This window comes from Prinia subflava, chromosome 1, assembly GCF_021018805.1.
Source record: "Prinia subflava isolate CZ2003 ecotype Zambia chromosome 1, Cam_Psub_1.2, whole genome shotgun sequence".
NCBI classification, from domain to species: Eukaryota; Metazoa; Chordata; class Aves; order Passeriformes; family Cisticolidae; genus Prinia; species Prinia subflava.
This window is the reverse complement of record NC_086247.1, coordinates 89839532-89859243: the sequence shown is the minus strand read 5'-3', so window position 1 is coordinate 89859243 and position 19712 is coordinate 89839532. Positions and strand designations below refer to the sequence as shown.

Genomic DNA, 19712 nt, shown 5'->3' with positions numbered 1-19712 from the left:
GAACGCCAGTGGGAACATGGCCTAAAACAACATTTCTACAGTAGTCAACAACTCTGAGTTATATAAAAACTTCCTAATATCTCAATACTGACTGGTCATCAACGTTTCCATTAAAATCTTTGTACTTGGAGATGGCTGTATGTTGGATGCTGTTCATATTTCTCTCCAGCCAGCCAAAAGGAATTGGTTTTGAGTGATACATGGCTCTCCCTCTCCTCCAGAGACCTGCAGAAAACTAACAGAACCATCATTTTTCCACACAAATCGACAGGATCTACCATCCTAGGCTGAATTCTAGTTTACCTGCTTAGATACAAAGTACTTTTGCAGGGCTATAAACCAAAGGAAGCTTTGGTTTTGTTTCAGGAAGCCAAGAGCTACCAGATTTTTCATGTAGTATATCATGATGTCAAATAATCAGGGCTAGAAATACAACAATTAGGTGTGAACAACAGGTTCTGAATATGTTCCCTGCAATTCTTCTTCATTTTGTTTACAGTGCATTGAGAATTATAAATTTAGCAATAAACAGCAAAATCTAGTCTACCAAAATAAGGAGTCTGTCACAAATGCTTTTGAAAAAATACCAGGGGTAATACTAGCATCACAAGCAGTATTCTTCCCACTCCTATCAAAAAAAAATCCTTGAATTTGATCTCCTTGCACTCAGAAGAATGGCTGTTTGTCTACAGAGCCTCAGTACTATTATAACTGAACTCATTATTTGAAGTGCTTGAAGAACCTTGAGCATGACAGAAGACACAGAAAAACAAATTCTTCTGGATGACATGAAACTCGTGCTAATGTTAATTAATGCACATTCACAAGATAAGCTGAAGCTTTTTCAAGAAAGCATTATGGTATATTTTGGGAACAAATTTTAGGAGCAAAACACAAAACTTGGCTTCATTTAACCAACCTACCAACACAACTTTATGAATCTTTCTGATTCCAAGTCTTTTCTCTCTTTCCTGCTCCTGGAACGATGCTAATATGAGGCCCACCAAAGTGCACTAATCAAGAATCATCTCTAGAAGTAATTCCTATTTCTGAAGGAAGCAATTATTAAGGAAACCAATTTTTAAGAGCAGTGTGAGTAAAATCCAAGTGCAACTGCTTCATGCATTAGTTGAGAGGTTTAGCTGAAGGAATGGGCACACATTACCCTCAGTTTTTACAGTGAAAGATGTTTGTTCCTTCACTTGCCTTTCCAGTATTTCTCTGTATACACTCACTCATCCTCAAGTCTTCCCTGGACCAGAAGTTGAATGATGCAATGGACAGATAGAAAAAGTAGTCCTATCACTGCCCTTGACACTCAACACCTTCACCATGTAAAGTATCAACCTGCTGAGGAGAACTTGCTCTGAGACTGCAGAGCACTGTGCCCTGCAGAACCTGGGCCAGAAACAGCATGATGGACACCAGCACTAGCAGGTGAGGTAGACTCTGTGGAGGCTTATAGCACACTCTTTCTTCACAGCTGAGGTGTTTCAGTGGTTTTTTCTAAGGTGCAAACACCCAGAGTTTATACATTTATGCTGACAGGTCAGCAGCGTTGCTCTCAGTAGTAACCACAATTTCTTTTGAAGTTTTTAGCTGAAGTTAAGAGATGACCCAGGTCAGTACTCACACATCACAGCTTTTCTCAAACACAAGAAGAGAAACCCAGCAACAAAAAGCCCAGCTACAGAGTAAACATCACTTACACACACCACAAAAGCTCTTATTTTCCATGCCCATCAAGACCACAGATTGTCCTAAGACTGAATACTGGCTCTCCACAAAGGACCTCTGAGCCTATCCGAGTGTCTCAGCTCCCTGCCAACCTGCCAGCTCCCAACAACAGGGCATTGCACATAACAGAACTGCCCTCAGCCAGCTACAGCAGTGCACTCAGCATCCAGACAGTGGCTTCTTTTCATTTCATACCTTCTTGTACAGGCCTTTGTAAAACACACACACAGAACCTTTACTGGTATGAAGGGAAATCAGTGGCTACAACTGTGAAGCGCCGTGTTGCTAGCCAGAGACGAAGAGCACACAATCCGATGCTGAATGACTGCCAGCAAGGAGGAGTCCCAGCTTAAGGCCTCAAAAGCGCTTGGAAGGCTGTTGCCTGCCTGATTACGTCCCCATGAAAGGGTAAGGCTCCAGAGCAGTGTGCACAGCAGATTAGAGGCAGGGCAGGCAGCAGCGCCAGCAGGAGCTGCAGAGCTGAGGCGGCACACGTACTCTGCAAGCGCACCCTGGGGCGCGCTCCCACGGCAGCGCGCCTCCGAGCGCCCCTGCCCCGAGAATGACACCCGCAGCAGCCGGACTGCAGCCCGGGCAGCCAGCGCAGATATGTGCCCAACCCCCTCTGGAATCAACTGCTCCCTAAGAAAACTGAAACGCCAAGTGAGGGATGTGGTAAAACTCCAATCAAAAGAACCCCAAAAAAATAGTAAGGGCAGTGCCTCTGAAAAAAGGGACAATTTGGCATTTGCAGTGTGTACAAGATGTCTTCATACACTTTCCTGATTCCTTGCCAGTAACTATTCAAAAAAGACCACTTAACAAGCAAACAGGTCTTCAGTACAACAAATAATAAAAAAGAGAGCAAAGCTTGTGCTATTTAAATATCATGAAACATTCTGCTAATCATGCACAGATGGAAGTACAGACGCTTCTGCCAGACGCCTTGTTCAGAAACTTTGCTCTATTTTTAATTATTTGATGCACAGAGGACCTGTTTGCTGATTAAAAGGGCACTGCCTTTAAAAGCACTCCATCAATATGGAGTCTAGCCTTGTTTTTAAAAGGACTTTAAAAGTAGTAACTCATAAGTCCAAGTTCCCTGCACCAGTTTTTATAATCTTATAACCATGTGGTTGGGGGTTTTTTCAGATGTTTTTCTCACCTCGAGCAACTGCCTACATACAGGAAAAGTGAAACTAACTACACTCAAGCTATTGTTAAATTCATTGAGTATATTTAATTGGAAAATGTGTATTTTCCTCTAATACCCCTTAGTCTGTATTTTTTGGTTGTTACTTATAACAAGAAGAGTTATCAATTTCCAGATAGAAGTTATTTTTGATAATTTTCTATTTAGTCAAAAGCCTCATTTTTGAGAAAACACACCAACTCCACAATTATCAACCAAAATAATTATTAAATTGTTTCAGATTTTTTTTTTAATCTACTATAACCACAATACCATTCCAATAGTCAGTTAATGATAAAACCATGCTGATACACACACACACAAAAATTTAAAAACCCCTCTTACATGTTTCCACTTCACACCTTAAGTGAACTTCACTCATTCAGTGGGTGCTTCATTCCTGTACTTCTCCATAGCAGTCCAGGCATTTTTCCCTCTTTGAAGAACCTCACTCAAAATGCATACTATGTCACTTTTATTTTCTTTTTCTGAATGAAGTGCTTTTCAGAAATTTTTTTTCAATTTAACTTACATTTCACAACCTAGTACTATAGAACTTTATCACTGGAGCAGAGTCACGGTATGAGAAGAAGTGATGATAAAGAAACCCAAAGAAAAGTGCTCAAGCTGCTACTTTTGACCCATCAGTATGACATGTGGAAACAGTACTAAATGTTTTTTAATTTACATTAACAATTTATTTATTGCTGTTAATACAGTAAAAGAATTCTTTGATTAGAAGATCACATGATAAGATAATAAAGGAATAGGTTCTCTATTATTTTATGAGCAAATGACCTAAAGAGTGTGGCTCCTGGCTCATGCACAGGTACAGAGAAAATAACTGAATGAGTTTTGGTTTTGTGGTTTTTCACTGTTCTTGTTTTTTTAACAATGCCAGCATGTAACATTTTACAAACACATATATGCTACTGATTTGTTAGAGATCAGCTGACAAGCCTAAAAAGCAAGATGTCTGCTGAAGAGACACTGCAGCTGGAAACCAGGGAAGACTGGCAGGGGCACACAGACTGAAAATCCAATGTTCAGCCAGGGAAACAGGCACCCACAGAGAAGCTTCAGAGAAGAAATAATGGTCTTTTCCCATGAGGAGAAGCGGAAGGCGGCATGGAGTGAAAGGCTTGTCCAGGCAGATCATTGGGGTTGCAAAGCTCAGAATCCAGCTATGACTAACTGGGAAGGAAGGGAGGTAGATGAAACAACATTCAAATTTGCATTTCTGCAGAAAACTACTGAGGTATTGAAACAGTCAAAGCATAAGGGCATTTTAGACACATAGAAACACACACAGAATTCAAACAGAAGAAAGGGTCTACACAAAATCCAAGTATTGTGCCGGTAACAAACCCAGTGAGGGAGCTGTGTACAAGTAGGTCAGATATGCAGCAGCAAGAACTGCTGAGCACAAGAGAATCTTGGTAGAGAAGGCAGTGAGGAGAAAAACTAATTGGCCAGCAACAAGAGAAAGAAGTCTGGAAATGGTTAAAACAGGACAGAAGGATAAAAAGGCAAAACACTGGGCAGTGTAAAGAAAGATTAGTCTTATTCACCAACACATCCACCTGAAGTACAGGGAGGAAAGAAGACTGATGGCATTTGACTGAGGAACAACTTTCAGCCCCTCTCCACTTGAAGGAAAAGCCAACTGACTGCTCTGTTCCTGCCAAACAAACAGCATCTGATCAGCAGTGCTGACCTGTCTGTGACAGCTCTGACCCTGGGGCTCAGACACACACCAAAGGCCCCAGACTCCATCACACCACATTTACACCCACGTGGCTCCATTGAAACCACCCAAGAAACAGAGGTGGGAACCTGGCCCCTTTTTTCACCCCCGCCTTTGGCTGAGCACCCCAGTGCGATGTGCAACACACACCCTTCACAAGAAATAAGAAGAACGACGTAAGACCACCGGTTGCTGCAGCCTAGGTTGCACGGCACTACTGGTTTCATAAAAACACCCTGGCTGAGCTGTATAAACAGCACCAAACACTGCAGCCAGCCAGCTGACAGCTTAGATGAATGCACTTCATAGCAGAGCTGCACACATAGCAGAAGTGTGTCTTAGTTTGCATTTCTCCCATTCCATACAGCCAACATGACATTCAGCAAGTTTGACTCCTTAGGCTTGTACTCGATTGCTGATGTTTAATGTATTTCAGATGCTTACCTTCTACCCACCTCAATTTCCCTTAGGGCTCTTTCTCACTGTACACTAACAGATAGCAACATCTGGATAGTAGCCTCATGTAGCAAATGTCATACTTTCACTCAGGAATTACTTTAATTTGCTCAGTCACTACACATCGTATTTCCTCTGAATCTGCTACTGAGGTGCAATCAAAATAAACCAGTGGTGACAAGCAAATGGCAGAACGCATCCATGCTGGCCGTGTCGCTCTCACACCTGAAGACGATGCATCAACAATGAGTTACTCTGTCATCTTGTGCAAATATAGAACAAAATGCTGACTTTAACTCGAGTTCTTCCAGAATTGCAGTATCACGACTGTTTTATGACACTATCAAATGCATCTGTGAGCTATACAATATAATTTTAAACTATAGATTATTGGACTGTGAGGTCCACCATCATCCTCTTTCCCTGTGAAATAGGACACAGATGTGTTACACATACTCACATGTCACTTACCTCCCCCCAATTTAATTAATCAACTGTCAAGTTCTCAAAGGAAATCACAAGTGATTTGCAAGACTGTCATTAACAACAAAAATATCAGACCTGATCACAGCAGAGATCCAAGAAAGCTTAGCCAGAGTGGCAAGAAGGAAACACGAAACTCAGCCCTGATTCAAGCAGGAGATAGACAAGTCCTAAGCAGAGAGATGCAGCAGCTTCTCAGTTCTGCAAACAAGGAGATGCAAACACAAATTGTTTGACCAGACCAGCCAGGTCATCCTTGGCTAGTCCATCAGCAAGCATTACTTACAGAAGGGTAGCTGGTGGGGAAAAAGGCAAAGAGAATCCAGAGGAAAGAAACAGATTATCTAGGATGTATCAGGCTTCCATTGTAATAAACTAGATGGAAGTTACCATTTTATTTGGGTGCCAGGGAGAGAACAGAAGTGGTCAACAGAGAAATCACCACCACATGTTAGTGAGTTGAGTTTTCCTTGTTTTCAAGCAGAGTCCAAATTTGATTACATTAGCATGTAATTAAAATCTTGTGTTAACTGAAGATCATGGTCACAATATTCATATGTTAATGTTTTACTTGCATAACCACAGATAGAAATACTACTGGCATGTATCCATGTGTCTGGGGCCAGCCACTTTAAAGTTCAATCTTAGACACCTCTGAAGAAGGCAGATGAAGATCCGTCTAAATCAACATCTAATAACTCTTTGGCTGCCTCTGGAAAAGAAATAATGATACCATGGCTCAGGATGCAGGCCCATCCACAAAAGCGTAATGGTTTGTAGAAGGATTTGTCAAGGGACAAATCCTGTCAGTGTGAGCAAACCTTTCATATCACAGGTGGGGCATCCTAAGAAAGTTGTATTTCTTTTCTGATTCTTACAGTGGATTTCTGTTTTCAGCAATGACTACATAGCACTACCGGAGACACCTGACTACTGGAGTCATTAAAAAATTAAATAGAATGAAAAATAGGTTTCAAAAAATCGAAAAATGGTTCAATGACCTTCTGTGAGGTTTTGACTCCTTGCGTTATTATGCTATTTAAAATGCCTATTCACTCCATTTTATAAAATCTGAAATTATATCTTTGCCTCTAAAATATGACATATTCTTTAAAAAAAAATCCAAAAAGGATAATGGGACTTATTTTTGTATTATTTTTTTTAAATAATCTCCCAAGCTACTTTCTGTCTTTTTGTGTATTTGCTGTAATTGTGTTCATATTTGAATTCTGTACTTCAAGCCATCTTTGATCAACTTGATTAATATTCCTTTCAAAAGATTTTATAGCTGGTGTACTTCATGAACACAATTAAAGTAGATTAATCTGTTCTGAATTATATGTTTCATAAAACTACTGTTCCTCTGATTAATTTTACAAAAACACATGTAACTATGAACAAATGAGTTTTTACTCATTGATAAAACAATCCTGTAATACAGCTTCCAGTACTGGGCAAGAGATATCATTGTGAGTATCTAATAAATCAGCAAGACTGATGATGCAATGTCATGTGAGCTAATACACAAAAAAAAGTATTTTTATTCCAGTAAAGGAAAAAACAGCCTAATTCTCAGCTCGTAACACTGGCTCAGCTACAATGGAAATCTTCAGGTTTCAGTATCAGTGGAGTAATGCCACCATCTAGTCAAACTGACTGTAGATGATCCACAAACCTTTCTCCACTGAAACCAGTAAAAAAATTCTATTCAAATTCAATAGCACGGTTGAATTTCAGACACACTGGGACTGAACTGGGCCCATCTGATTCCTGATCTGCAAGAGAGACTCACTTTGACCTTACCATGACTGTCGTGAGCAGGCTGATGTCATTTCACCCCATAAATCCCCTTGTCTGGTGCTGTAGTTAAGCACTGCTGAACTTAGGTACCCTCTAGAAACACTGTGATGCTGTAATTAGCAGTGAGACTTGTAATGCATTCCCCAGCCAGGAACAAGGGTTGCTGTGGCCACTGGAGTAAAAGAATGTGAAAAGGGAGTGGAGAAGAATGAGTAAGACAGGTAACAGCAGAGAAAACAGAGTAAAAACTTACTAAAGTATCTCATATTAAAAGACCACAATTACCACCAGGAATCAGCTAAACTGTCAAACAGGTATTACAAGAAACAGTGGATTTTTTTTAATTCCATTAAATTGATTATTTCAGTGGAGATGAGCAATGATACATAGAAGGTATATCTCTGACATTAGCTTCTGCTTCTGAGCATCCAAATTACATTAGGTTTGGTGTCTAGGGTTTTTTGAGAAATTATGTATTTAACATTCTGCTTGCAATACAACAGCAATCTAAACCCTTCCTTTATTTTTTGGCAAAGGCTGTGCATCACTCACGTTCAACTTATCATTAACTGTGAACTGTTCGGGTATCTTAGTGTGGTTTCAATGCTCCTATGGCAAGGCTAGACAGCATTTCAGATACAGTGATATCTATCCCCAGGCCCACGCTGTAGTTTCTGAAGCACAGATTAAGCATGGTATTCTGCTCAACAAGCTCATCACTGTTAAGTAACTCATCAGAAAATAAAGAGGGAATTATCAAATGGGAATTGCCAAGTAATTAGTTCTCTGAAGCAGATGACATACAACTGTTAAAGGGAGGGGCTTCCCTGCTAGTCATATGTCAAAGTAGAGCTTCCTAATCTGTAAATAAAAATTCAGTACCTATGACTAGTGTGATGGGTTTTTAACTGCTGGTGGTACATGGAGAATAAAGTTACAACTTCTTCTACCGTAATAACCTACTAGGACTTTTTTTCCCCTTGAATATATTGAATTTTCAAACCATTCTGCATCTGCTTGCTGTCAGACTACCTTGGGAAAGCTATGAATACAGCACAGTACCAGCAGCAAATGTGTTCAGCGGCTACAGAAGAGGAGAAATGCATTTGTTATTATATACATTTGAAAATATCGCTTTCTAGTCAGCTGCGACACATGCCACTGAAAAGGAACCACATCAATGAGAAAATATTCAGTAGCACAAAATTTCTGAGCCCAGTAAAGGAGGATTAAGCCTGCTTTTTGTAATTATCTTCCTCCATTAAAGCCCAACTTTCAAGTAGCTGGCCTCACAGAAATGTTAGCTGTACAAAACTACAAAGGCCTTCACACGTGGGTACCTGACAAACAAAAATGTGGTAACAGTCACAACCACACTCCAATACAAGTGAGAAACACTTTGACATTTGTACTTTTTATAGAGCAAGGAGTGACTCAATAAATCCTAAAGTCGGGTTTACAGCTAGTTCCAAAATAAGTAACTGATGAGAAAATAAAGAGACAATTATCAAATGTGGGGTTTGCCTCTATCACAGTATCTCAACATGAAAAACCCTTCAGTCAACAGATTTAAATCCAGATGCTACCACCTGGGCTAGCTTCAGACCAAAATTATACCCGTGGTAATGAGGGCTAACTTTCTTTCAAAAGCACAGCCCTGGTTTCAAGGCAAGGCAAGCCCCACCAGCACAATCCTGCCCAACACACAGAGCCAAGGGAGGGGGCGGCAGGAGGGCACACACGGATGCTCAGGCTTGCACACAACTGCACGTCACATCCACACACCTCACCACTTCTCGGCCTCCAGCACGTGGAAGTTCTCCATCTACTCATACTCACACGAACGTCCCAAAGCCCACACTTATAAAGGAATGCTAACATGTTGCAGTGCGTGGGACAGCAAGTCTCATTCCATTTGCAGATACACCTTTTCAAAACACCAAGCTGGAAGGTGAATCAAACCTCGGATAGCGCCTTATATCACATGAATGTCAGCCTTGTGTTTTTATGTAGGATACCACTCCACCCAATGCCATTTACACTTCAGACTGTATTATGAGACTTTCTATCAGTCAGACAGCACACCTTCAGTATCTGCTGTAGGAACATCATAGTAAAAACATGAAAGGTTATGGCTGAGGTGAGGGGACCACAAAGCTGCATTTTTAAGACATCTGTCAGCACTCACATCACTTCATTTAATTTACCTTTTAGTTGCTCACACATAAACAATTAAAAAAAATTAAATTATTCCTAATTACTATCCAATTATACTTACTTCACAGCTCCATTTCACTTGTGCTGTTAACACATTAGAAATCTCCATTGCCTACCTTCTTTTAGCCCTACAGCTATTGGAGACTTTCATAAGCAGCACGAGGGAAGAAATAAAACCAGCTATGATAAAAGGACACTGATATGACAACCAAAAAACTACCACTGCACACAGTAATATAGAGGCAGATTAGTTCTTTTTATGTTCACTATTAAGTATTTTTAAAGGGCAGACTGTTGCCTGTTTATAGAGAGCAATAGCCAGAAGTCTGCATAAAACAGAAATTATGTCTTACGTAAAAAATAAGCTATATTAGGTAGTATACAGACATACTTACTGAAAATTCAGCCAAAAATTTTTCTTACAAATGGGCTACAGCCATAAATTCATCCCAGTACTATGATTAATAAATATCAAGTGACTTGACAGCAGAAAAGATTAAAAAGAACTCTTTAACTGTTAAAATGTCCAGTATCTCATGCAAATGCTCTCAAGACAACTGTATAAAAGAAACCATTGAGTCGTTTGCCTATGTGGAAAGAGGCAGTGCATACTCTGAACAAATAACAATAACTGTATGTTTTGGAGAGCAGGCTAAAATTAACCAAAAAAAAAAGAAAAAAAGAAAACTTTATCTATTTATTTCTTTTCATTTTACTTTTACTAATACCCATGTCCTTATCCAGGCAAGATGCTTAGCTGGCTCTGCAGAAAATGCTGCTTGAATTGGAAGGGGAAGCACACCTGGAGAGCTGACACACAGCAGAGACGTTCCCCACTGAACCACACAATTCCTCAAGCAAGTGAAGCCATGAAGGCACACATAGGGACCTTAGGCCTCAAGTACAGTTTCTGAGATCCATTGTGGATGCTTTAAACGTGTCCCGTGTTCCATCCTTCTGACAGACTCCAGGGCCATGACCCAGGTCTGCCTAAAATTGAGCAGGGAGTTGCCACCTTCATCCCGAAACAAACGCAAAAGCCAGAATGATGATGTGTGTGAGTACAAAATGCTCTCTCTGTGGCTGCTCCCTGCACAGTGCCACGTCGTGTTTCTTTCACAGGTTACTACTGTGAGCTCCTGTCTGTTTCCTCCAGTAACAGAAAGAAGTTTGTAAGCAGGCACTGTCTATCCCACTAACTTTTATTTCACTTATTTAGTTATACAGTGGGCCTAATTTTGATCATTTCATAGCAAAAATGAGAACTAATAAGGTCAGAGGTACCCCCAACTCAGTGACTAAAATGTCGAATAACAAGACGTTAAACCAAATCTAACCTAATCTAAGATCCAAAAATACAATACTATACTTCAAGATAAACTGGTATAGGAAAAACAGCATTTTAGTACTATATTTCCATCATGACTCTGCACCAGACTTAACTAGGTTACATTTTTTATCCAAAATGTTTGCTTAACATCAAATATATTCTCTCTCGTGTAATTGCAGAAAATATCAGACATAAAAATATCCAGGGTGACTTAGCAATACACTGTGGGTAACACAATCTGATTATTCATAGGATTTGACCAATGCCCCAAAAACAACTACTTCTTCTAATGAAGAGATATAAGCTTTTCCAGCAGTAATCACTTCTTCAAATAAACATATTTTTATACAACCCAAACTAATCCTGAAAAAAAATTTAAATGCTTTGTGGAAATACAAACATCATAGCAAAATACTTCCTTCTATTTTACGTCCCAAGTCAATAGGGACGTAAAACTGCTATCAATTCTGTTTTCTTCCAAAGGGGAAAGACAAAGTGTGTCAGTACACGGACACCTTGTGTGGTTTTTCACTCTCAAGAAACTGCCTGAAGGTGCAGGGGTCACCACCCACCCCTACCATTCAAGCTCATTTGGAGATTGTAACAGGCATGTCCTTGCATGTAACTACTTGCCTAGGCAACTTCCCTCTGAAACACAGCACCCTTCCCCACAGCCACAATAAAATGTAAATGATGCATTGCATACTTTTCTATGACAAGCTGTATACATTAAAAAGTTATTTGGCAATGGAGACTTTCCGATCAGCCCTGCATAAATAAGAATACCACTGTAATTAAGCTTTCAGATTGTGGATTTTAAAAAGAAACGCTTTGATTTTCTTCAGGCAATCACTATATTTCATTTTCTTTTAGTTAAAGACACAGGCAATTTTATTATGACCCTTTATCTTTTTTTTTCTTAAAGCATTAGCAGCATTGCCAATCCCAAGCACTTAAAAATCATAGAACAGGTCCAAAAAAACAGGCTGGCTTAATGACAATCAGATTAAAGAAATAAAATAAAAATTTATGTTCTTTTTATTGGCAGTATGATTGTTGAGTCTTGGGACTTGGTCTTTTCAAGTTATTTTCCACAACCATATGGGAAGGAGAGAGAGAGGAAAGAGACAGCAGCAGACTGATACATGTGCACTTTTAAATCTTGTTTGGCCACAGCATTTCAGGGATGAAAATCAGAAGAACTGAAAGCATTCCTCAAAACAGAGAAAGAGACACATAGATACATCAGTAGTGACTAATTATCCTGGGAACTGTTCTAATGCCAGACCAAAGTTTAATGCACAGAAGAAAATCAAGACAGTGGAAAAGCCAAGCAGGCGACAAGCAACAAGAATCCTGAAAATGTTCATAAAAGGAAGGATTTATACAATTTTACACAGGGCATTTTATAACAAGAATCAAAGTCTGCCAACTTTTCCATTCATACTAACATCTTCCAGTAACTGAATATACTCTGACCTCAGGTGAGCATAAAACCACTCATCTGGAACGCACTTGTTCTGTAAGTCACCGAACTGAGTCACCAGAGTTAAAGGAATTTTGCTGAGCAGAGTTTCTCAAGGACCTCTACTGCCAGGCAAGGGAAGTACAAACCTATCACAGGTGGGTATTCACATAGACACCAGGAAGGTGTCTACTTTGCCTTAAGCCCAGAGCAGAGTGTCCACTTGCTGAAGGAAATAAAAAGCACTGCATTCTCACCTTATTGGCAGTGCATAACGGTACGGTGAAGACGAAAATGACGGTGGTCACTGTCCTACGGGGTCAGGAATAAATTCACAGCTTGTATTGCTTGCCCATGTGGCTTGGCCTGCAATGTTGATCTGTTGATCCAGGAGTTGAGGAGATGGAAACCAAAATAAAGAGAAACAAAAACACAGTTAAGAGTCAACATTTACAGTCATTTACAACATGCTAAGATATCCCAATGAAGACTGAGAGAAACTGCTTTTACTATTACTCAAGCACAAATAAACTATAGATTTAATCCTGCAGACAGAGCTCATAGAGTAGAGAGCAGAGCCCATTTATTCAGAGTGCTCTTTTCCTAAATGTGATCTTAATGAGGTGAAGAATCATAAGTGAGTGGAGACGACTGTCTTCACTGCCAACAGAACATATTTTATTTGAGCATCCTGGAAACATAGTATTGCAACTGCTACTACTACTAGGTGAAAAATAATCACCTATTGAAATGTGACTTTGCCTTGTACGCTATTTTGTCATTAAAGGTGGCACACTACAGTCGATGCCTATTACTGTAAATTCCCAAATAATATAAACAACGAAAAACTCCACCAATTTGGGGGGGGGGTTTATTATTTGTGTGATTTTGCTGAGCAAAATCACAAAGAGCCAGCACTGAACTTCTGCTGACACCACCTATTAAACAAAATACATTTGGGTTTTTCAATTGGAATCTCACCAAATATTTTTATCACTCTTGGTACAACAAAAGGATTTAGTGGGACCATTTCTCCCTCACTGAGAATCATTTCTGTTGTTTCAGTTTATGAGCATACTTACTTGTTCCTGTTTAGGGAAGGATTTACACGCATACTTAACTCTAGATAGGTTCTTTAATCAATTCTCATTTAGCAAAACCCTCACTGGGACATGTACTAAAGTAACTTTGCAGACTGGGACCAATGCACACATACAGATTTGCATGTGTTGTACAACCATTCCAGACTACAGCTCTGAGAGAAAAAAAGCCATGAAGCATTACATTCTCAACACATGCACTGAGATCAAAAAGGAGTTACAGTCATGGATCTAATTTCTGTCAATTTGCAAAAATCAGGAATCGACAAAGTTTCTTACATTTTAGTCATCTATCACCTCAGCCAAAACCATGTAAAAATCTTTAACTTTCTCATATAAAGAATGTGTACCACTGAATAAGACTTCAAAATACAGTGCCTTAGACCAAATACCTATTTATTTATTACACTTGGAGTCTTGCTTAAAAGTAAAACGAAAGGATGAGGTCAGGATTTTCACTTTGCACAGCTTAGGCTACTGAAGTCACTGGAACATAGCAAGTCAGTTCTTTACAATGAAATATTTACCTGTGCCAAGCCTGCCATACTTGTGGTTCTTGTTCTAATTATATCTTTATCTGTTGACGCAGAGTTGCTTACAGCAGTCTCAGAAGAGACCTACAACTAAATCTGTTATCTGCACTCTCTGAATTGTACACACCGTACCCGTGCAGTTCTCCAGAACAGGCAAATCGCTCACAACCTGTGGTTGTAGCTGAGGCTGTCACAGCCCCACTTCCCTCCAGCATCACCAGCGTCAGCCGCCTCGCACGCTGGAGTAGGTTTGCAGCCAGTGCTTCAGACCATCTATGCAATCCTGACAAGCACTTCCTTTACAGCCTGCCATACTTTTTTATTTCCACCTCAATTAGTACACAACAACAAAAGCAGCGTGTGCATAAACAATGACAATGATAATACTGACTGTCATCTGCTAAAATGTGCTGCTAAACTTCAGCAAGGGGAAAATTAGGCCTTGATTTTGTTTTACTAGCCATGTTACTAAGACAATTACTTTAAAATTCTAATGTTTAAATCCTTAGTTGCTTTTCAGGTGACTGCATTCAAGTGTCTATTTTCTTAATTAATGGGAAACTAGGCCACTGGATCTATTACATAAAAAATTTTTGTTAAGTGAAATTCCAGGTCTCTTGTAAATGTCTTTTAAAGCAGAACTAGTTTTTTCAACCTTTCTAAATAGATGCAATGGGGCTAAAAAAGAAAAGTTGCACTGTTTATTTTTCAGAAAACTTTTTTAAACTATGTATATATGGCCTTTTTGAAAAGAATTACTTTCTAACACTCTTAGTCACACAGGTCATTTGTCTTTCAATAAAACATGTATACACAGCATGCAGCACACAAAGGCTTGCACTACTCGTGACTATTGCACTCCCTCCAGCCAGTCCCCCTAACAAGCTCTTCTATTTCAAACCATCTCCTCAGAATGGAGGCCCAAAACAGAGGCGGCTGCACCGAGCAGAGGATATTCTCTCCTAGCCAGAAGGGCAAGTTACTTGAGGCACTGAGAAGTTGCACTTCAGGGCAGGAAATTGCCTGCAAATACCCTGTCCCCTCACCCCTCCAAGAAGAAATACTCCTGCTTGGCAGGCGGGCTGAGACCTGCAAACTCATCACACCCAACCCAGGACGGCCGCTGCCTGTCACCACAAGAGCTGAACCACCAACAGGCATTTCTCATTGCCTCCTCCTCCAGCCACAGTGCTTTACCATCAGAGGGATTAAAATATCTATTTTACTGAGATATTTCTGGATTGCTTTATGTTCCAGCCTGGTACTACAAACTCTCAGGAGCTGTGGGTGCTGATGATTTCTCATCACTGAGACACAAAATCCTCTGGGCCAAGTTCAATATTCGTGTAAGTGCACCCAAGATTAGTGACTGGAGTAGGGGTGTTACCCACTTCTGTAGACACTTAATGCAGCTCCTTAATCAGGCAAAAATCCTATTTAAGCCCACAGTGCTTTTTACCATGAAAAGCAATATAAAGAAAATAACAGTGATACACAGCAGATCACTTTCTGAGCTCGGTTACTCTACTACATGCCTGGATTAAGTCCAATAAATGGAGTTATTTGAGATATACACCCATGTAAGTGGCTCACAATCCCATCCCCTGGAGCTGCTCCAGATTTATGACATTAGAACATAGTGCCAAATTTGGTGCTTTTAAAAAATTATACCTACATTTATGGAAGAGAGGCTTGAAAGAGTGATGTTCAAACAATGAGAATGAAGACAAATATACATTGCTCAGTGAAACATGTTTTTAAGAGCAACATGAAGTTCAATGCTAATTATATTGCATATCCTTTGACAGTATTATTATAAACTATTTCACAAAGTCTCCTGCTCCATGGATATAATATTTTGATGAGCACAAATGCAATAAATACATCCATACTAGAAACAAAGTGTTTGCTGAGGCAAAAATTGTTTTTAACAGTATATACTTAGGGTTTTATCACGAGAAACTGCAGTCAGCTTTCCTCTAACACACAAAAGGGCCTAGACTTTGCTAAGAACTACAAGGAGTCTTAACAAACCCAGAGTGACAATACTGACATCAAGTATTTATTTATTGTACTAATTTTCATCTTACTGGCCAGAGGGTGTAAAGTACAGTACAGGAGTGGAGAACAACACGCCTGTGGCCTATGATGAGAGTGCTGGAATGCGAACTGTTAGCAAACACTGCTACAGCCAGTAAACAGTTAAACCAGACAGACAGGGGGGAGGCGGGGGGAGGGGGGGGAGAGGAAAAAAAAAATGAAAACTCTGAAGAAACTTTCATGCCAGCTTGTATAAGCCAAAAGCATATTTACAAAGTACCACACCTTCATTAATTTGCTAATAATACACGCAAGTGGAACTGACGATTTGGCTGACCTGCTAAGCGTGCCACGCACGGTCCCACCTGCCTGACACTCCAGTGGGAAAAGAACACCCTTCCCGAGAAGTCCGGCCATCAGGAACCCACCGCCGGCATCTCTCAATTTTCGGAAAGCTCGGGGCGGTGGCCGCACGCCACCAAGGCGGCCCTGGCAGGGCTGGCGGTGGCCCGCCGAGTCACCCGCCAGCCACACACGCACCTGGCTGGCCGGTGAACACGGTGAATCCCGTCTGTTACCATGGCAGCCTGATCTAATTACATGACTGATCGGGGCTGGAGTAAGCGCGCTGAAAGCCGGCACCGCTGACATGTCGCTACATGATGAGAGAGACAGACAGACAGCCGAGCACGGAGGAAAACCTATCGACTACTGCCTTACGTAAAAAGTGAGATTACAGCCACCTTTTCAAAATAGCTGCTACCTGTAAAATACCGGGCCAGTTTTATGAACAAATTAGGTGCAATCGCGTACAATTACTACTATTATCTTGCAGCACATATCACAAAAATAACTACGGCACAATATTTTCCCTGGCCATTCTCAATTTCTCTCTCCCCCATTCATAACCGTTGCTCCATATGATAAAACTGCACCGTCTCTATCACCCAAACAGAAATAGATTAAGATGAAGCCGGGATTTTCCTTTAGGGGACGTTTTCATTCGAAACTGAAATTAAAAGTCCTTGACTTATCAGTGTGTCAGCAGAGTAACTCACTATGCCTGACCGTATCTGACGTGTAAAGTAACCATTCCTGCATAAAATACATAACCACGAGCGTTAAAGGTTAAAGTGTAAGCCGTGTTACAAAATATGAATTTCTTTCCCATATGAAAGGGAAAAGGTCTCCGGCAAAGGTCATTTACCTACACACCCTTCCCGTTCTGTACAGAGAAATCATTTGTAAAGAGGAAGGTTTTACAAATCTATGTTTCTTCGTCTAGTCGTAAAAGAAATGCCTAAAATTTTCCCTCAATTCTATCTGGAGTTCGGGCTCATAGGGAAGAGATGCTGCTCGGAGGAGTCCCTATTACACAGCATACGGTAAACAAAATAAAAATAGCCTGTCGCTCTCGTTGTCTACACAGTGCATTATATAACGGGCTTCCGACTTGTTTTCTTTTCTATTATTACTCTTCAGTAATTCCTCCTCTTCAATAACATGTAAATCGCTCCCAATTCTGTCATTTTATTATTATCGCTATTACTATTACAGTAGGAGCTAGCGCTTTTCCAGCACGCTTTAATTTAGACTTTAATATTCTCAGGAATCACATTGACGGATTCAGCACCCACAACCGTACACGGGGTCATTTATTTGTTTTTCTGCCGGTAATTACGATGCCCTAGGGTAAAAAAAAAAAAAAAAAAAACCAAAAAAAAACCCACCAACACCAAACCACCAACAACCAACCCCAAATCCCCGCAACCCAACCACCCCCACCCGACCCAAGCAAACCCGGAGGCGGCGGGGGATCGGTGAACGGCAGGAGGGCAGCGGCCGCCGCTGGAGGCGAGCGGAGCCCCGGGGCGGCGGCGGGGAACCCCGGGCCCGCTTCCCCTCGGGAAGCCGCCGGCCGGACCCCACAGCCGAGGGCGGGCAGCGGGGCAGCGGGGCGGCAGCGCCCCCCTTCCCCCATCCCTCCCGCCCCGTCCCTCCCGGCAGTACCGGGTGGCGTCTGCAGCCGGCCTGGGCCCTGAGTGAAGCGGAGCGGAGCTGCTGCCGGGCACATCCCAGCGCCAGCGCCGCCTCCCCCGCCGCCGCCGCCTCCTCCTCGCTTCATTCACCCTCCGGCAGCCGCCCAGCGCCGTACTACATACGCCGTGCGGTGGCGGCGACCGGCCCTGCCGGCGACCGGCCCCGAGCTGCGCCCCGCCGGGTCCGCCCGGCGTACGCGCCCCGCACAGCCCCCCCGCGCCGCGCCGCGCCGCGCCGGCCGCGCACGCACACACCCGGCACCGCACCGGCACCGCACCCCCGCACATACACACACACCCGGCACCGCACCGGCACCGCACCCCCGCACATACACACACACCCGGCACCGCACCCCCGCGCACACACACGGCACCGCACGGTAACCCACACACGCAGCGGCACCGCACGCAGACACACACACATACACGCTCGCACGCACCGGAGCCCCCACGCTGACACACACGCACACCGCACACACACGCACCGGCACCGCACACCGCCCCCCCGCACACACGAGCACACGCGCAGTCTCACACACCCCGAGGCCGCCGCACCGGGGGCAGCCGCGACTCGCAAAATGTCCACCGTCCCCGCGGCCACCCACACCCCGCCCGGGCCAGGGGGAAGCGGGAGGGAGGGAGAGGGGGGGTGAAGAAGGAGGAAGGAGCGGGGCAGGGGGGGCAGGGCTGTACGAGCGGCTCCTGCCGCGGGGTCGCCCCGGCCCCCGCTTCCTCCCGTGTCCCGCATCCCCACTCCGTTCCCTGCGCGGCGTCCTCGGCCATTTCGCGGCCGCCCCCCTCTCCCTCCCTGCCTCTCCCCTCAGGGCCGGGCCCGCGGCGGCAGCGCCTGCGGGCCGGGCCGGGCCGTGGCGGGCCGAGGGCGGCCGCAGCGAGGCGGGCTGCAGCCCCTTGGCAGAGTGGGCAGCTCGCTCCCCTGCCCCCTCAGCCCCGTGTTTTTCCAGCTGGAAATCGCCGGCGGTTTGCAGTCTAAACAAGGGAAGAAGCCGGGGGGGGGGGGGGGGGGGAGGCAGAAAGCAGAGGAGGAAAAAAAAGCCACTTACTGTAAAGTGTCAGTGGAGGTGGGGTTGACGGGGGTGGGGGGTCAGAGAGAGATTCGCACACAAATGTCTTCCTAGCTGATCACGGGGCTTGGGTCTGCTTTTTGTTTGTTTAGCTTTTTTCCTTCCCCCTGCAGTGACACAGGTCCGGGATGTCTCCACCACTGTAGTAGAAATGATGTCTGCGGTACAGCGCTCGCTCCCTCTCCGCTCTCCAGCATGTAAATGGGTAATAGAAGCCAAATATGGAGCAGTTGGCTGCCTCTGCAACAGCTCAAGGATCCTACTTCATGCAAAAGGCGGGGGGGGGGGGAGGGGGGGGAGAGAAGGGAGGAGGAGGAGGCAAGGCAACACTCTGGCAGTCGGCCAAGAGAGCCACACAGATTATTGCATACGCACGGCACCGCCGGGCCAAGGCGGCCTTTAACCCTTCGCGGGCCGCCGTACGCTGCCCGGGGGCGGGGAGGGGGCTGGGGGCTCGCCTCGACACTTACCTCCTCCTTCCCCTTGTAACA

At 43.2% G+C, this 19712-nt stretch overlaps 1 protein-coding gene across 11 annotated transcripts in view; it reads right to left on the bottom strand.

The window, feature by feature from the left end:
• The window catches only part of ATXN1 (ataxin 1), a 223761-nt gene extending 204272 nt beyond the window's left edge, over positions 1 to 19489 (bottom strand). For 8 of the 11 annotated variants that reach the window (XR_010081080.1, XM_063402890.1, XM_063402872.1 and 5 more), the window contains exons 1-2: positions 19201 to 19489; positions 12685 to 12806 (exon numbers count right to left, since the gene is read on the bottom strand). The gene's annotated coding sequence lies outside the window, so the exon portion shown is untranslated. Of the gene's footprint in view, positions 1 to 12684; positions 12807 to 18110; positions 18659 to 18678; positions 19124 to 19200 lie in introns of those variants that run through there. The other 3 variants (XM_063402907.1, XM_063402916.1, XM_063402925.1) reach the window with 2 other exon arrangements.
• Positions 19490 to 19712: the final 223 nt, after the last annotated feature.